This window comes from Lepidochelys olivacea (assembly GCF_965140295.1).
Source record: "Lepidochelys olivacea isolate rLepOli2 genome assembly, chromosome: 1".
NCBI lineage: Eukaryota > Metazoa > Chordata > Testudines > Cheloniidae > Lepidochelys > Lepidochelys olivacea.
The window spans coordinates 276,847,466-276,865,965 of record NC_140411.1 but is presented as its reverse complement, the minus strand read 5'-3'; the positions used below and the strand labels follow the sequence as shown (position 1 = coordinate 276,865,965).

Sequence of the window (18,500 nt, the reverse complement as noted above, 5' to 3'; positions counted from 1 at the left end):
CATGAAACATAAGCGACTTGCCTTCACTTTTAAGGCCTTTCATGGTCTATCTCCGCCCTAACTATCATTACTTTTTCAGTATCAAAAGTTTCACTCCGGCCTTCAGTCAGTTCATGTCACCAGCCTCCATCATCCACTTGCTAAATTTTCAAACAAGCACCATAAGAACAGCCATAATGGGTCAGACCAATTGTCCATCTAGCCCAGTATCCTGTCTTCTGACACTGGCCAACGCCAGGTACTTCAGAAGGTATGAACAGAACAGGGCAGTTATTGTGTGGAATAACTGAAATTAGAGGGGGTGTTCGAATTTACAGAGGGTATTGGAAAATGACTAAACTGGCAACACTGCTAACTTGTCATCTTTTATTTATTTAAAATGAATTTAGTAATGTTATATTACACCACTATGGGTTCAGCTCTGCGGGCTACAGTTTCAAGCTTAACGGAGTGAAAGTCACCTCCGCTATCTGCTTCAGATTTAGAGCGTCTAGGAACACAAAAAGACCAAGGATGGTGACCAAACATACATTCACAAGTATAAGGTCTAGTCTATTTTACAAGTTTTATTAAAGTTATAATTAAGGTTCTGATTACCCATGCATATAGAAATCCTATAAAGGCCTATGCACAAGTTACAAATATAGTCATACTCACATCCTTTATGATATTCTTAAGGTTTGATGGATGCCTTGCCAACTGATGATCAGTAGAGGGTTGGTTCCTATTGGAGTTTTCCCATGGGGAGCTCATTTTACCCAATCTGGGAACCCTCTTTTATGTTGTGATTCTGACTACACCTAACACTCTGCCTATGTGCATGAAGATGTCCAGCCTCTTTTTCCTTATTTGTATTGTTTCCCCTAAGAATATTGGGGAACTCCATTCTCCATTTATATAGTCTCTAGTGCCTTTTTATTCTCATTAGTATTGACACATAACCTGAACCTCTAGGGCATTTTATGATCCAAAATTAATCTTGTGGTTAATTTTCACAATAGCACCCATTGGCACATCTTTTCCCCTAATCTTGTGGCATTGGGTTATTCTTTGGTCACTTACTTATGTCAAGCATTTCTTAAGCCTAAGGCCTAGTATGGCTAAAATCTTAGAGGCCTCAGCCTGTAGGCCTTGCGTTTCAGCCCTACTTACTTAGATACCTAACATATATTTATCACTTCTAAATACTTACCAATCTTATACTTCTAGCATTCTCCAACTTAAATCTGTTTAGCATACAATGATTATATATGACATAGCATATAAGTTCATTATAACATCACACAATAAATGAATGATAAAATGAAGTAATTGGCTACGAACTAGTTTCCCACTAGAAGGGGAATGGGGGAATTTGTGGGGAGGCAGGGAGTTCCCATCCCCTGCTATCCAGTCCCAGCATCTGGGTGTCAGAGGCTTTGTACTTTCTCCCATGCTGCCCATCGAGCTTGGGAGAAGCTCCTCATGGACATCTGAAGAACTACTTCATTATCCCCCTCCAAAATCCTCCTTTAAATTCTCCTTTGCTGTAATGCCTGTGAAAAACTTGACAATGGTCAGGCTGCTGCTGTGCTGAGACTACTGCCTATCATGCTGACCAATGTTGTGTGATTGTTTCCTTGTACCCCCCAGTCAATCTTTCTACTTCCATCTGTTAACTCCTGTCTTAGACTTAGATTGTAAACTCTGTAGGCAGGGACCACCTTTTTGTTCTGTGTTTGCAATGCCTAGCACAGTGGTCTTTGACTAGGGGTCCAAGGTGCTATAGCCATAGAAATTATAAACATTATTACTAAAATTACCAGATTTATATAGATCTCAAGATTCCTCCATTTGGGGGGGAAGGACCACTCTATCATTGCATAACGGGCAAACTCATGTGGGCACAATAGAATGAAGGAGGAGGAAATTCCTTAAGAGATGCAGAATTTTCTGTCCCTTTCCTGGGGAAACCCCACATAAAGAAGAACACTTAATTTTCTCCTTTTGTTAGATATTTTTTATGATTTAAAACACTTCCTAGGCTTCTTTCCTGATTTTTTTTTTAAGTTTTGGAATATTTCAGTTTGCATCTTTTCTGCCACTCTCTCATTTGTTATAGTTGCTCAGATGGCAGCACTTGTGCAGATAGCTGGCCTTGAAGAGGGCAATTCACTCTTTAAAAAAATCAAGCCAGACCATAATACAGTTACTGTTATAGTTCTGGCTGCAACAGGCTACCACATCATCGTGAATGACTACAACAGCTGACTGACTGACACTAATGATACTGTCCAGTTACAAATTAAATACGTGTTACAATTAAAATTAAAGGAACTAAACATAAGTTATTTCCATGGAACCTGCACTAGATTGAGATTTAAAACTGAATTCCCCTCATGGATTAGTTTATTTCTGGAGCAGTTAACTATTCCCTGGTATGTCATGTTGTGACGGGTTCGGTCACAGAGACCCCCTTGGGAATGTCACATGACGTGCTGAAACTACCTCTGAGCGCATTTTCCCTGTCAGCTTGGGACTTCCAGAACCCTGTCTTGTTAAGCCAGACATGCTATCCTGCTGCAACACAGACTCAGTGTCTGGGCCACGCCCCCTAAACTGCAGACTTAATTGAAAACAGCTCAGCAGGTTACCTGTCTCCAGCACCCAGACCCCAATGGGATCCAAACCCCAAATAAATCCATTTTACTCTGTATAAAGCGTATACAGGGTAAATTCATAAATGTCTGCCCTCTATAACACTGATAGAGAGAGATGCACAGCTGTTTGCTCCCCCAGGTATTATTCACTTACTCTGGGTTTATTTATAAACAAAAGCAATTTTTTAAGTATAAAAAGTAGGATTTAAGTGGTTTCAAGTAATAACAGACAGAACAAAGTAAGTCACCAAGCAAAATAAAGTAAAAACACACAAGTCTAAGCCCAATACATTAATAAACTGATTACAGGTAATATCTCACCCTCAGAGATGTTCCAATAAGCTTCTTTCACAGACTAGACTCCTTCCTAGTTTGGGCCCAATCCTTTCCTGGTACAGTCCTTGTTAGTTCCAGCAGACATCTCAGGTAAGCAGGGGTTTTCTCATGACTGGCAGCTCCTTTTGTCCAGCTCCACCCCCTTTTATAGCTTTGGCATTCGGTGGGAATCTTTTGTCTGTGCTTGTCCTCACCGCCTCATCAATAGAAAAGTACAAGGATTAAGATGGATTCCAGTATCATGTGACATGGTCACATGTCACTGTAAACCCCCTAGTCTCTATTCTTCCTGGGTTGGCCCACAGGCACATAGGAACACTTGCAGGTAAATAAACCATGTACAACCAATTGTCCTAGTCAATGGGAGCCATCAAGATTCTAAACCACTATTAATGGCCCACACTTTGCATAATTACAATAGGACCTCAGAGTTATACTTCATATTTCTAGCTTCAGATACAAGAATGATACATGCATACAAATAGGAGGAATATATTCAGTAGTTTATAACCTTTGTTATGATACCTTATAAGAGACCTTTTGCATAAAGCATATTCCAGTTACATCATATTCACACTCATAAGCATATTTCCATAAAACACATGTATGAGCATATTGAAATAAGATTTTCTTTCTGTAGAATTTCCAACCAGGCACATGCATGCACGCTCACCTATATCCCTGGTACTTTGCTTTCCTATTTGTTCTTCATTGTTTCTATTCTCACCACTGTCAGACTCACTAATTCTGCCACACTGTCTAGAGTGGCTCACAGCTGTGGATGCCTACCTCAGCGCAGACTGTCAAAAACAGGGCAGACACCCCAAACTGATGGTGTGTTCTATAATTAGATTTCTCCAAGCCAGTAACAAATGTGAACTCTTGGATCACAGTAACAGTCTTACCCTGGAGTCACAGATAGTCCCCTGAGACTCTCCAGTCTATCTTGCCACCCAGACAAACTGAATTTAGTGATAAACGATCACTTACAACAAAAATCACACAATATTCAGGTTGCTTCCATTACCAAGAGACTAGTCACTTACCCCAGATCAGTTGGTACCCTAGATCTCACACCAAAGACAACACCGTAGCCAATTCTGTAATAAACTATCTAAAAGTTTATTAACTAGGAAAAAGGAATAAGAGAGTTACTTACAGGTTAAAGCAAGCAAACATATGAGTTACCATCTAGATCCTAAATGGGACAAAGTTGTAGTGATCTGTCAATTCAAATGTCTTTCAGTGCAGACCCAGGAGTAACCCCAGTGGTATCTCTGGCTTTAGTTTGGGGTCTGTAGTCCAGTCAGAGTTCAAACAGCAAAGAGAGCTGCAAAATGGAACAGAATTTACAAGTGAGATTAATGCATGCAGCAATTTACAAGCATTTCATAGAGTCTAAACACTAAATACATCCTTATAAAACGAATACGTATTTTGAGCTAATCTAACATACAGGTTAACTGGTCTCCAGCTATAAGTTTGTCACTTCTTACCTAATATGCCTGTAGCCTAGGCAAGAGCTGGCACCTGGTTTGCCAGGGTCAGAGATCCTACGTGGCAATAATATCAGGACTCAGGATTAGCTAGAGTAGTTTTTTATTTTAAAAAAACCTGTCTTGTTCCCCTCTTGTGTCATTTATTGCTGATTGCCATTGTGAAGGAGTGATAGGGTATAGCATTTCTCACTCAGCAGTGTGTTATAGTGGTCTGAGCACATGACAAGATGCTAGGAATTTCTGAGCTATAATCCCAGGTGTGACACTGACTCTGTAGATTGGGGAAGTCACTTAATTTTCTTGTCACATTTTCCCCATTTGTAAATAGGGATAATCATGCTTGACAATTGCACGGGTTGGTGTGATAATTAATTAGAAATATTTTGAAGATTAAAATCCTTCTCTGATTAAAATAGTATTCTTTAGTACTATAATTAGAGATCTTCATTTTAACCCAATGATGATACAACTGCTTGATTTTTCTTAAGGTAGTCTTCAATGAAACGGAGGATTCTTCCAGGCCAGAGGTCTGCATGCACATGAGGTAAGTATTCAGTTATTACAAACATCTCAGTGGCTACCTAGCAATGTAGTGAAGCTTATCATGAGCAGTGAGGTTTCTTTCCACTTCTAATATAGATCCCAAGGCCAAGATTTGAAGCATGGGTGCTTTAGATGGTCTCAGGAATCTTTATTATCTTAATCTTTAGTCATCTAGATAAATTATCTGCTTTTCAAAAGTGCCAATCACCTCCCATTCACATCAACCATGTGCTGAGTTCTTTTCAAACAAAATCACTCATTTAGGTGCTTAAGTAGGGACTTAGAAGACTAATATTAGGCATCTATTTTTGAGAAAAAACAAACCCCTGGCTCAAGTATTTAATCAATAGCCCTCCGAGCTTTAACAGAACAAATAGGTCACACATGAGTGGAAAAGTAACTAGAACATTTTCAAGAGCAGCTGGATGTGTATTTCATTCTATAACAAGCCCAAACACAGCAGAGAGAATTTTGACACAGCTGCTTAAAATTGCAGGATCATTTTCCATCTCAAGAATTCCATTTCATCCAGCCTTATACCAAGCATTTATCAAATCCATTCCAAATTCTGACAAAATAGCTTTTTTCAAATGTATCTGAGCTTTCAAGAAGCTCACCAGCCTAATGCAGTTGCCAAGCTAACATGTAACAGAGAAATGAGCCAGACTGTAATATGCCAGCCATTTCAATCTTCAGAACAGGAACATTTGAAAAGAAAAGATTATTATCTGGTTTGTAATTATATTGTAATTCAAGATACTGCATTTTGTTTCTAAGAACAGTTGTTCGACCAGCAATTGCAGCCTTAATGTCTAATGATGAATTTTCAGTTTTTAAAAAGTTTGTCCCCTGAATGGATAAATGAATGAAGAATCTGAAACATTGCAAAAGTATTCTCCAGTAGTGGAGGAAAAGGAAGAGAACCCAGAAACTCAACAGTAAAAGTGAACCCATATGATGAAGCTTGTTGTGTTAAGACTGACTTCCATTGGCTAGAACATTATAGGAATGGAAATTTAATAGAAATAAACTCTTTTGAAAATTTATTATATTCACAAACAAACAAGAGTATGACAATGTGATCTGTAGCTTTAGATTCTCCTACAATCCACATGAAGACAAGGGCAGTACATGTTCTCAGTTATACCAGACTTGGTAAGATGGTTGTCAGGTCAAATGCCAATTATCTATACTTTGTGTGTATTGGTAAAGAACTCCATGAGAAAGAATGTCATATTCTGATCTCAGTTACATGCCTCAGTGAAGTCACCCAGTTACATTTGTGCTAGAGTCATTAGGTTCCTCTCTCTCTCTTTCTTCTCTCCCTACATTGCTAAGTTTTCTTCACACCCTTTCATGCTATGGCTTGACAATGGTGCTTAATACCAATGAGAAAATACTCTTAGATCAAGTAAGTTTCACTCATCTTAATTTTGATTACTGAACGGCTGACTCATACTTCCCAACATATCTACTGCATTAGGGGATTACTAATGAGAATTTGTGGTTTAGCAGCAGTTTTTCATCTCTTGCCCATCATTCATACCAATTTAATCTTCCAGACATAATTTTCCAATTAACTCAGCATTACTGTTTAATCCTCATAACAGGGGTATTAATATATTTACACTGATTTTCCAGTGGTGTATTATAGTTGATTCATTGCAGGGTGGGTTTTTTTTGCCACTATCATACTTTGATAAAAATCTATAGTTAGAGGGCCACATTTATCCCCAGTGTAAATTCAGTTGAGTTAGACTACTGCTGAACTTAATCTGACATGACATATTAGTCTCCCCATCACAGCACACCAGTAAAATATGGAGAAAAGAAGGTGTACAAAGAGGGAGGGAGAAGCTAGCAAAAGGGTGGTGATGATGATGATGATAAAGTGTCATAACAACATCAAGAGGATTCAGCAGAAAGTATAGGTGAACAGGTATATGTGAGGTCAGACAAATGCGAGAACTGCTAACATGGTTACATGTAGGACAAATAAGATTGTGCATGACCATTGCAGGCTGTTGTATCCTTGCTTTGTTCTGTTAATGCTTTTTGCTTCAAAGGGGTTAATGGTAACATGACAAATCTGCTACCACCTTGCTCTGTCGTGAGTTGTTGCTTTCCACTTGCTGGGGTCAACGTGGCATGCTTTCAGTTTTGACTTCTGTGACTCTTTATATGTTTGTACTGGCCACCATGAGAACAGGTGAACTGCTTTAGCTGACCATAAATATGGCCTTAGTACACTCAAGTCAGCCATATAGACAAGATGCCCAGACCAAATGCAGCTGAGCTTCTATGAACATGCTTTAAATGGCAGGCATCTGACAATGGTTAAGGATTTCAATACTGTTCACCATTTGACCCTGCAAACAGACCAAAGACAGCACATAGGAAACTAATCAATTTTCCTTATATGGTAGGGATATGTTTCCATGTCTAACACCCTACAAAAGCAGTCTAAGCATGACTGCCCAATAGACATTTATCTTACTGCTTATTTTGACACCCCTTATTTATTTTGGTCTTGATCAGTTTTAGGCATCAATGGAGAGTTAAAAGTACCGACTGATAGCTGAATCTTTGGAGAAGACCACCATGGAGGATCTGGTTAGACACAACACTTGGTGGCACCTTACATGCTATAAGAAGTGTGTCTAAAAACTGAATTTGGAAAGGTAGGAGAGGCAGTACACCGAGCAACAGGAAAAAGTTGAAGATGCTGGGAGAAGTGCCAGCTGTACACAAGACTCACCTTTTGCTGTCTCATAGCATGTGTTTTGAGAAGACCACCTACTTCTTCTACGGTGAGCCAGAAGCTCAAATGCATCCATTAAGCACAGTTTCAACATAAGACAGTTGAAAAACTGTATGAAACAGTCACTCAGTGAAAACATTACATGGAAAGTAAAGGGAAGTGAGTGCATTGACACAAAAGATATCCCCACATGCAACATTGCGTATCACATCTGTGGCTACACCAAGAATGCATGTAATGTGTTGCATCAAAAGTAAAAACAAAGGGAAAAAAATATTGATTTTACTACTTGCAAGTGGTTGTGACCAGGGTCCCAGTGGAGGCCAGCTATGGTCACTCAATTAGGGTGAACTGCAAAGAATGGGGCAGCCAAACCCCCAAAAGCTGGTGGATATTCCAATACATAGATTGAACAAGTCAGCATAAAACAGCTATTTATTACCTTACTGGTTACTCAGAAGTCCAAACAACACAATTCCCTTAAAGTGATCCAGCCTCAGGCCTCCATCCAGGTACCCAAGTCAAATATGCAGATTTCTGAAAATCTTATTTCATCATATAAAAGAAAAGGTTCTACCAATCCCAAAGGATCAGACACATTACCTCCCAGGTTAATGAATGTTTCAGCTCTTACCCAAATACACACTACAGCCAATTTTTATTAACTAAACTAAAATTTATTAAAAAAAGAAAAGAGAGAGAGAGCATGGTTGAAAGATCAATATACATACAGACATGAGTTCAATTCATTGAGGTTCAGATTCATAGCAGAGATAGTGAGCTTTGTAGTTGCAAAGAATTCCTTTAGAATTCAGTTCATTGGTCATAGTCCAATGTCCAAAGATCATATTCAGGGCAAACCAGCATAACTGGGACCTCAGTCTTGGGACTCAAACTTCCCCTGGTGAAGCTTAAGCAGATCTGAGATGACAGAATCAGGACCCAAGGGTTTTTTTTAATACAGTGTTCTAGTATCCACTTGACCACACAGTTCTGGTTAAACAATAGGCTTTTGATGTAACCTTTTGCTTTCTAAACACCACCAGTAATTAGTTACAAAAATTAATATAGGGCAATATATCCATTAGGCAGTCAATTACAAACTTCAAAGAGACATACAGACAGTGACATTATTTTTCCCAAGATTCATCGAAATGCTAATATTCCCTTTTGATCTCTGAATCAATAGTTATAGTGACAGACTAGAACTGCTGTTTACCAGTAGCATCTAAGATACACACAATTAGTATTATTTCTAACAATACAGGTTTGCATTTCAAAGTTCTAGCCTATTTAGCATGAATGGCCCTAATTATCATTCACATACCTTTCTAACATGACTTTAAAGGTGGGCTCTGGGTCATTCAGCCTGCAAGCTGTTTAACCCTTTCTAGCCATGCATCACACTGGGTGACTCACTGGAGTTGGTAAATTTCCTCACAGAGGTTGTAATGGATGGGAAAGCGATGGTGATGGCCAGCACAGAGGCTAAGTACAAAGAAATGGGGTTGAAGAGTGCTTTGAATGGGGTTGAAGAGCACTTATTGAAGATGACCCTTAGGATATGGATGTAGTTTTTAGCACAGCAATGAATCACAGTGCATATCCCTAAAAGTTACAAAAAAGACATGGCACTTCCAAAGCAAGCTGAAGGAAGTGCTGATGTCAACAGTAATATGAAGACAACGTTTGGAGCTGCTAAATTTTTATGAAAAAGCTTTTGTCCTGCAGTATGTAGAAGATCAGTAATCCATAGCTGATGCCAGACCTGAAAAAAAAAGTACAGATCACACAGTATTAAGTGGCACATCACTGGTTCAGGGATATCAGTACCAGCAAGTATGACAGCAAGCAAGTGGAGCACAAGGCTGTCATTTTATTGCAAAGCCTCATGTACAAATGCTTGAGTGAAAGGCAGTTTTCCAACTCATACATGACAACTATGTGGCATATGCATGATCTACTAGTACAAATGTGTGTTAGTTTAACAATTCATTCCATCCAAAACCCATAGCAAATTCCTTGTGCACTTTATGTATAGTATAGGCTTCTCCACTGACTACAACAAAGCACTTTGCTTGGAGACTGCAATTGCAAATGAGGGTCTTTACTACATGGAACTCAATAAAAGAATGTACACTTCCCCAGACCTCATAGAAGATAGGTTTATATTTTGTGCTGCTGATAATTTAGATTTCTTTGAAGATGCAGCATAGAGCAAAGGAAATCTTCATACTAGTTCTGTGGTTGCCTATCAGGAGCATATTAAGGGGGAACCAGTCCCAGCCTCAAGTGCTGTCTGGATCAACAAAGAAACATTCCTTGAAGCAACATCCTGACTCATTTACTTTCCTACCAAGGACCACAGATTCTGAAGCCAGGAAGTCCAGTTTTCAATGAAGCAGCAGTTACATTGACTATAGTAGAGCTTTCTACAATCAGTAGCCTTGACCTCACTTTGTTATTGTGCAAAAGTGGGATGCACTCCAGAGGCTAAAAATGATGGAGTACAGCTTCAGCTAAAGAGCTAGAAGACACATCCTCCAAGCACCCAGACACACTATTTCAGTGGAAAGGTGCATTCCACTATGATCAGCCTTTAACTTGGCACTACATGAAGTGCCAGAGTAAATGGCCTGTGTATGCATCCTGCCAATCATACCTGCTGCTAGCCCCACTGATCACTCAGTTCACTCAGAAATATTTCCACCAATAAGGAGTGCCTTTGTACCTGCTATCAAGATGGCAAATTATCATACACTGGAATAGCTCGGAGAAATGGATATAAATTGGTCATCGGGAAGTTTAGACTTAAAATTAGACAAGGTTTCTAACCATTAGAGGAGTGAAGTAAGTATAGTGCTCTTAGAACTACAATACTTCCAAACACAGGAAGCACCTGCCTGCCCCTGATTAAGGCAGATTTTTGGCAACTTCTCATACTAGTTTTCCGCCAACTGTTGTTCTCTTTTCCACTGTGGAATTGATATTTCAATGTGAAAATCATGTCACCTAAGAAACACAAAAAGTTGTTTACCTGCAGGAAAACAGTGATAGCAGATAGTTTATTCCCACATAGTTCTAATTAGAGCTTGTTAGAACATTTTTGCTAACATTTTGGAGAAATTTGCTGTTTCAAAGCCAAAATGTTTCACAAAAACCTAGCAGTTCTCAAATTTTTTTTGTGAAGAACGGTTTTGTATCTGGGGTATATACCGTATGTGTATATGTATGTATGAAAGTGAGAGAGAGAGAGAGAGAGAGAGACTCTATATAAATTGGGACCTGGCAGATCCAAGTTCAAGTTTCTCCTCTGTCTGAATTGAAATGATCTGGGATAAAGTACTCTGAATGAGGCAGAACACGGATTTACAGCCGAGCCTCCAAAATACCAGGCCAGTACCCTAACCTAACCATCAGGCTATTCACATGTGCCACACAACTCTGTTTTTCACACACAAAAAAAACATTCAAAAGGCTTTGTTTTCATTCCAATGAAGAACGAAAACAAATTTTGAAACTTTAGAAGTTGCTGTGGAATGGAATTATCCTCTGGTCACCCATTTCTAAAACACATTTCTGAGCATTTCAGAGGACTCTAGCACGAAAGACACAGTCTTATACAAACAGAAGTTATTATGTAGTACACTAAAAACTTAGGGATCTGGCCTTCCTTCACTGCACATCTAGAATGAGAGCTGTGCTGAGATAGGTAATTCTGTTTCATGGAGGATTTCAACATTTGATTTCCTTCACAACCCAAAAATTTGAAAATACTCTGTGAAAAGGAAAGAAGCCCTGTCTGAAGGGCAGTCCATCTGGTGAGCTGCCCCAGAGCTGTAGATCCAGCTCTCTAGAAGCCCTCCAGGCATGCTGCTGACTATCCAGACAGGCAAACTGCCAGGAAACCAGGCAGGGTTCAGATGGAAATCCTGCCTGGCAACCAGGATTCCGTCACAACTTCATCAAAATAACAAACAGTCACCACAAAAAGTTTGGATTTTGATGAATCAGCATTCTTCAATGGAAAAAACATTATGTTGGACAACTTCTGACCAGCTCCATCTATAAACCACAATTGCTCTCAATTTCAGGAAGGTAGGTTTTGTCATTAAGTTACTTGGTGGAGGGCTTGTATATGTGGGAAAGTGATACTGGTGTAAGCTAAGGTGTGAATTTAAACTGCTATAGTTATACTGGTGTAACCCTTTGTTTGGGAACTCCTTTGCCATTATAAAAGTGCTTATGTCATTCTGGAAGAAACTTTAGCAAACTTAAGGGAAAAAAAAAGACACACTAATTCCAGGATAAGAATGGTTGCATCAGGAGTTACACTGGTAGCACAATAGCAGTTTATAGTACAATAGCTGTGGAAACGTTCCAATGTAGACAAGCCCTGAGACGCTCGAGATTGGTGTTCAATTCGCAGCTCTGCCATATTCTCCAAGTGTGACCTTGGGCAAATAACTTTACTCAGTCTATTCATTCCCCATCTGTAAAATGAGAATGATATATCTTTTCTGTCTTGCCTATTTCTCTCTTAGAAGCAGGGACTCTCTCTCAGTGTGTGTAACTCTAATGCCTAACATAATGCCCTAGCCTTGATGTCAGTTGGATTTTTAGATGCTATTATAATATAAATACAGTACAATGTGCCTATTGAGGGGCGAACAAACAGATTATCATTGAAGGTTACTTGGTAACCATTGGTCAATGAGACAACCACCCCCTGTAATATGAAAATATCAAGACCTTCCTATCATAAGGGGAGCAATGGAGGAGTAGAAGAGAGAGAGTCCAAAAGCCTGACAATAAAGGTGAACATATTTGATGAATATTTCTCTTCCCACATCATAGTGTGAGCTAACTAACATGCTTCTGTGTCGCCCTAGACAGACATCTAATCTCCTACATTCTTCAGTGTTTCTGCAAGCCAGCTTTAGGGAAAATGGTGCACTGGGCGAACTTTCTTTGGTGCCCTTTAATACAGCTCCCTGTGCAGCAGGTGGGTGCTCGGCAGGCAGAGCCAGCTCTGCAGGTGTCATGCTGCTGGGAGGACAGAGAAGGGACATGTGTGAGCACCTGGCTCCTGCCCCACAGCCCCCTTCATGCCCTTCCCCCGCTTCCTGGGTGGGCAGGGCCCTTCTGCAGGATCTTGACCACAGCACGCCCCTCTCTGACCCTGGTGCCATGGGCACTTGCCCACATCAGTCACCCTTAAGGCTGGCCCTGTCTACCTGCTACTGCAGACCGGGAACAATCTGAGTGATCTCATGCTGTGCTACTCTTATGCCAGTATTCACTGATAGGTAATAACTTTCCACCTACCCAGCAGACACTCCCTCCTCAAAGTGGACTCTCTACATTCACTGCATTTGTGGATCACAATCATGGTATAAACTTAAAAAAGAAAGAAAGAAAGAGACTAGACAACAACACTATACATTAAATAAAATTCTCAGCACTTACAAAACGAAATAAAAAAAAATATAATTTATGCTTCAACCAACAAGGTTTCATTTACAAGTAATGTTCATGGAAACTTGCTTTGGAAAGAAGGTCCAATTTTCACTATTTAATTATGAAAAGCTACGTTTCCAAGGTGAGTTTGTACAAGAAATAAAATAGAATATCCTTCAACTCCTGTTGTATTTTCAGTGTTGAATGGTAATGTGCTCTTCAGGGGTTATGTTTCCATTTTCATATTTATGTTGCTGCCTGCTATTTTAGTAACTACTGGGAAGTCAATAGTTCAGGGGTTTTGGCTCAGATTGAATACTCAAAGACTGAGATTTTCAAGGTCAACTAGGGGATTTAGCCACACAACTCCCCTTAAAAAGAATGGTTTGGAAAGTCCCAGACAAAGGCTGTTGCTTCTGTTTAGCAATAATTTTAAGTTTATTCAGATGGTCTGCATACAGATTTTTAAATCCTTCCTTAAATGAAAATTGAAATGTTATCAAAACTCCAGAGATTTTGGTGAAGTATTTTTGATATGTCCAGGATAGCTGGTGTGGTGGCACAGTGTAAGTCAGTTCATAATTTGGCACTTTGGTATCTGTTCTCAAGCATACATCTACCCCCAATAAGTTTAGTACTGCAGAAAAATAAAAAAATAAAAAGAAACAGACTATAGTAGACGTTTGCCTCTCTTTTTGTTATGTTGGATGCCAGAGTTAAAGGTGAACTATCCTTAATGTTACAAAACAAGGTGTTTGCCAGAAAAGATTATAAATAGATTCATCATCATAGTGGTTCAATGTTAAACAGTGGCTTAATGAGGAGAGGAGGTGTTAAAAGTTCTACAGCAAGAGTAGGTACGTTTTGGGCAAAGAGAATGGTACCAAGTGTGTCAGTTACTCTAGCCATTGCCCACATTCTCTTTGACCTTGCAAGGTGTCAATCACTCACAATTTCTACACAATTCAATGGGAGTTGGGGGAGACTACGCATCTTGCATGATCTAGCCCAGATACAGTCATCCAAATCCTGCTCTCAGCTACCTGGGTACAAATCAAAGCAGAATTTGGCCTAATATAACCAAACTAGTAGTAACTCTTGAGTATTGGGTAATGTTTATAGACTTTAAGACCAGAAGGGACAATTATGAGTTTGGAAATGGACTTTCTACATAGCACAGGGCATAGAATTTCACCGAGTAATTCCCGTATCAAATTCCTCAGCTTGTAGTTGGGCTGGAACCTATCTTTTAGAAAGGCCTCTAATCAGTTCCTATGTGTTCCTATTCTAGATAATGATTAAGAAAAAAGGGAATATTTCAAAGATGACATTTTATTTCTGATTCAAAAATTCTGAAGTAGGGATACTGTATTGAGCACACTGAACCCTCCCATCCAGAACTGATAATAAAATAATTTTGGTCAAATACATGTGGAGAATGTTTCAAACATTAATCCCCTGGGGATTATCTAAAAATAACACAAACCTCCCAAATTAAAGAGAAAACTTCTTTGGCTCATTCTGCTCTCATTAGTTTTGTGCCAGAGTAAGTCATCTGATTTCACTGGAGTATCTGTCAAACTACACCAATATAGAAAAATCTGGCACGATGGTTGAGATTTTCAAAACCAGGTAGGGAATTTAGAGACATCTTCCATAAATCCCAAAGATACCTGCATAATGTCAAGGCCCAAACAAGTCTGTAGTGCCATGCAAAATACTAGATCAGAACACCACAAAACTTTGCATGGATATACAGGCATTCCTGTAGACCAAACCCCTTTCTAGCATGGGAATATACACTGATGTCTAATCTTCATGGAAAAGCCACCTCTTTGTATTTCAGCCATTATAGAATTGGGAAACCCAAACGTACCTCCTAGTCAATTATATCACAACTGTGAGGCTAACCGAAGCCTTGACGACAAGAAGTCCAATAGCATACACTGAATACCAAATTAGGGAAAACATTTTTTTTTACTTCATGATTTGCTTACGTACAGTCCTTTTGGGGGGAATATATTCAGTTTTACAGCATTTTCAACACATATTGTGAGTGCCCAATTGAGCATTTATGGACTGCATGTGAGGTATTTTATGTTAATAATCCATACTACAGCTTTGAAATTGGATACCCAAATCACATGGTGTAATTCCATTCCCTGATCAAATGCTCTCAGCCTTCTAAATAGGTGACAGGTCTGAACAAAACTCGTGGGAATCTGCAGATACAAGGGAAAATAGATGAGGGGTCCCTGAGACTAAGGGCAAGCTGGGACTCAATGGGGGCGGGTGAATATTTAAGGGGGTAAAGGAAGGGTTTCCGGGGCTAAGGGGGTGAAGCTCAATGGGAAGGAGAGGGATGGGGCACCTAGAGAGGGGTCCCTGGGTATAGAGAGGGGGACTAGGGTGAAGGCTGGAGAAAGAAGCAGTAGGGGTTGGAAAGATCCATGGTGTCCCATGGTTTTGTGTCACTGAGATGGGATGGAGAAGTGGGGGTTATTTGGAGGCTGCAGTACTGGGTACATTTCAAAGTATGGGGGAGCCTAAGGAGCTGGCCAGGATATTTTGGAATGGGTAACTGTAGTGGGGGGAACTTCACAGGGCTTTAGTAATTACACACACACTTATTATTATAGCTCAAGACCACATTCTAAGTGAGTGGTCTTACAGGGCCACATTTTCTAATATATGCCTGCACTGCAAACACATGAATGCTAAATATGTAGCTTTCAAACTCTTTTCTTCATTGTTTTTGAGATTTGCTTGATTTTGATATTTGACCCTGGTTATTGTGATTTCCCCTCTATAGTGTCTGAGATGGTCAAGAGACACTATTCTAGCTTGTGGGCTTTCCTCAAGTCAAATAAATCATAATTTCCATACAGCCAAAAGACTAATACAATATTCACATGCATTTTGGAAACAAGAACGAACTCTGGTTCTTTAGTTTTTAATAAAGTGGAAATATTTTAGTATAGTAGAAAAAGATACCTGGAAAGGACACATGCTGTAGCCAGAATCTGGTTCAGATAGGCACACAGAATAGGTCCAGATTTATATGAGAGTTCCACAAGTACCCGAAATTTCAGTTAACTATGTCTCATATATTTCAGGATTCGGGTTTTGTTTGGATAGGTTTCTTATTCTTCCAAAATGATTCACCCATCTATCCATGATGTTCAGTACACATGTGAGGCTTGATATGTATGAACATCACTCTAGTCCACACTTTCATGTCTACACTTAAAGCAGTCTTCTTCCTTCAGATTCCATTTTGAACAACCTTTGATCAATAGTAGTGCCATCTGCAGCAGTATGTATTAGAGGAGTTCAAAGTATATATTCAATGATGGAGAAATGAAATATAGTTATTCTGAAAAAGGTGAGAGAATGGACAAAAATATTGCTGTATTTTAGTGCTTGTGTACATTGTTATTTCCATATTAATTACTTCTAATAAGTATCAGGTATTATGGGGCATCAACCTAACTTAATTAGTGATTTGGTTTGAATTGTCAAGAAGTCATTGAATTGTGCATTTGACTTTAGTCATCTGGAAAGATTTAGAGTCACATGCAGAATAGGGAAAGAGTCATAGAGATTTCTTTGCATTCTAGTCTGTGCTTTGAGTGTCTTCTCTTGGCATTTATCACACATTGTCCATATAATTTTGGCAAATGAGAGTCACTTCTTTCACGTGTTAAAAATTATCTTCCTCTGTCATTCTTAGTTCTTTTATGTTCTCTTGATTATTGTTTCTTCAATTCACTCTATACCCCCTTTTCCTGTGTTTACACCTGGCAACCAATGGCCAATTTGGCACCAAATCCTACATTCTCTTCAATGGGCGTTGCTTGCATGAAACAGCTGCAGAACCCAGACTTAAATCTTATATCCTCAACAATGTTTTTAAATGTATTTTGATTTCTACCGTAGGTATTTATAGGGCCCCCATTACTAGAATAGGTGCTCACAGTTGTTATTGTATGTATCTTTGTAACACCCCTAAGACAAGAAAGCATAATTCTCTCTGTTTTACAGATGGGGAAGTGAGGCACAGAGAGACCAAGAGAATTGCCAAAAGTCACCTATGAAGTCTATGATGGAGAAAGGAATTGAACATTGGTATCTCAAATTCCAGACTAGTATCCTTACCCCAGACCAGCTTTCCCTGTGCTCTTCAGCTTCATCCTGTAGAAAAAAAAATACATCTTTTATGAGATTCTCATAAGCATTATGGTGCTTAGTTCTGTTAGCTTTCTGGAGTCTGTCAGTCTTCAAACACTGACACGCCCTGCTAGGTGAAGCCCAGCATAGGACTTTGAAGTTTAAAAGGGATCATTTTCTGACCCAATTAAAAAATATAAAATAAAAAGCAACCAAGTGCCTTTCTTCACTTCTAACTGCTGCTTCCTGTAGTTCAAATTTGGGAATTTTTGGTGGTAATTCAATTGTAATCAAGTGTGCCTGGAACATCAAAATTGGAGAGGTAGCAAACACACAGGAGGACAGACCCAAACTGCAAAGTCAACTGAACAATGAGGACTGCAGGCCATGATGGGAGATACAGTGCTAAGAAACAAAGTCCTACACCCAAGAAGAGGAAATAAATAACACAGACACAAAAGAAGGGCATAAGTGAGCAGCTGCAGCTGTCACATTAAAACAGCTTTGCTTCATCTCACTCTCCTTAATATTGACCACAATTAGGGCTGGGCAAAAAAATTTGGCCAAAACCCCCACCCCCCACCCCGCCCCAGTGAAAAATGCTGATTTTGTTGGGCAGAACTTTGTGCCAATACATGTCAATTTCAGCAAATTGTTTTCGAAGAAATGTTGAAAGAAATCACGCCTAAATTTCCAAACCAAAAAATTTTGATTGGGGTTGCGGGGAGGGCTGGATTCACAAGGGGACTTAAGCGCCTTTCACAAAAATCAAGAAAGAGGAGGTGGTGCCCTCAGGCTATTGGCTATTCTGGGGCGAGTCTCTCTCAGTCTCTCTTGTTGAAACTGTTAGACTTTGTATAAATAAATATTCATTGGATCAGTGAACAAGAACAACAAGAACACTATAGTCTGGTGAATAGGACAGTCACCTGGGAGCGGGGACAGACAAGTTCCAGTCTCTTCAAATCCTCACTCTTTAGTACTTTGGTCTCCCACATCCCAGGCGAGTGCCCTAACCACTAGGCTACAAGGCACAAGTTGGGGGGAGGGAAGGGGAAATCACTTCCTCTTCTTTTTTTAAAAAACGGTGCC

At 39.5% G+C, this 18,500-nt stretch overlaps 1 long non-coding RNA gene across 1 annotated transcript; it reads right to left on the bottom strand.

Annotated features, from left to right (window-relative positions):
• Positions 1–2,966: 2,966 nt before the first annotated feature.
• LOC311514911 lies at positions 2,967–17,420 on the bottom strand. Its single transcript, XR_014709972.1, has 3 exons — positions 17,397–17,420; positions 4,135–4,305; positions 2,967–3,172 (listed from the first exon to the last, which is right to left on the bottom strand). It is a non-coding gene; the product is annotated as an uncharacterized lncRNA (long non-coding RNA).
• Positions 17,421–18,500: the final 1,080 nt, after the last annotated feature.